The following is a 911-nucleotide window of genomic DNA, read 5'->3' on the forward strand; positions in this document are numbered from 1 at the left end:
TATATATATATATATACTATCAACAAAATTTCAACATCCAACACGAATCTCTAGGAATGAGATAGATCTCGAGATAATCTTTTGAGTGAGAAATTGTTAAATTTTGATTAATAATCATTTAGAGCTCCAATTTCGACAAACTTATGGTCAAAACTGACCGACTCAACGAATCACACCTAATGATATTAAAATTAATTCAATTTGAGTCAAATCAAGCTCGGAATAAGTCATTAAACCACTTTTAGAATCATTTTAAATATATTTAGAAGGTCAAACAGATGTTAAATCCAATATACTTATAATTTAATCGAGAGTTTCGACAAGACGAATCCAAAGAGCCTAAAATCGCTCATTTCTGACATCATCAAGGTACTCAAATGTCCCTTAAATGTCGTCTGTGAGGGGAGCTCTCCATGCGTATGATCAAAATGGTTCATATTTTTGCACTAATTACACTCAGAACTCTATAAATAGAGCATCACCCCTCTCATGAGGGGAGAAAGAGCTTGAAGCTTGAGAGAGTACCCGAGAAAAAGCTTGAAGCTTTGAAAATGAGCTGAAGTCCGACATCACTGTTACCACTGACGACCACTGCCGACCATCACTTGACACCTATTGCCAATCACCATCGATCGCCGCTCATTCTGTGCAACAAATTCATCTATACACCAATATTGTAACTTGGGACATCTAACAACTCTTTCCTGTCTGTGAGATAAATTTTCGCAATAGTAAGCATCATTTTATAATGAAAATTTTTAGTTGAGCCCCGGGACACGTAATAACCCTTTCCCGTCTGTGGGATAAGTTATCTCAACTGTAATCATCGTTTTACAGTGAAATTTTTTAGCTGAGCCAAGCCCCCGTGATTTTCTCTTAACTTTACCAGTTTTCCACATAAAAACTCATGA

The sequence above is a fragment of the Phalaenopsis equestris genome, unplaced genomic scaffold (genome assembly GCF_001263595.1).
Source record: "Phalaenopsis equestris unplaced genomic scaffold, ASM126359v1 Scaffold000303, whole genome shotgun sequence".
NCBI classification, from domain to species: domain Eukaryota; kingdom Viridiplantae; phylum Streptophyta; class Magnoliopsida; order Asparagales; family Orchidaceae; genus Phalaenopsis; species Phalaenopsis equestris.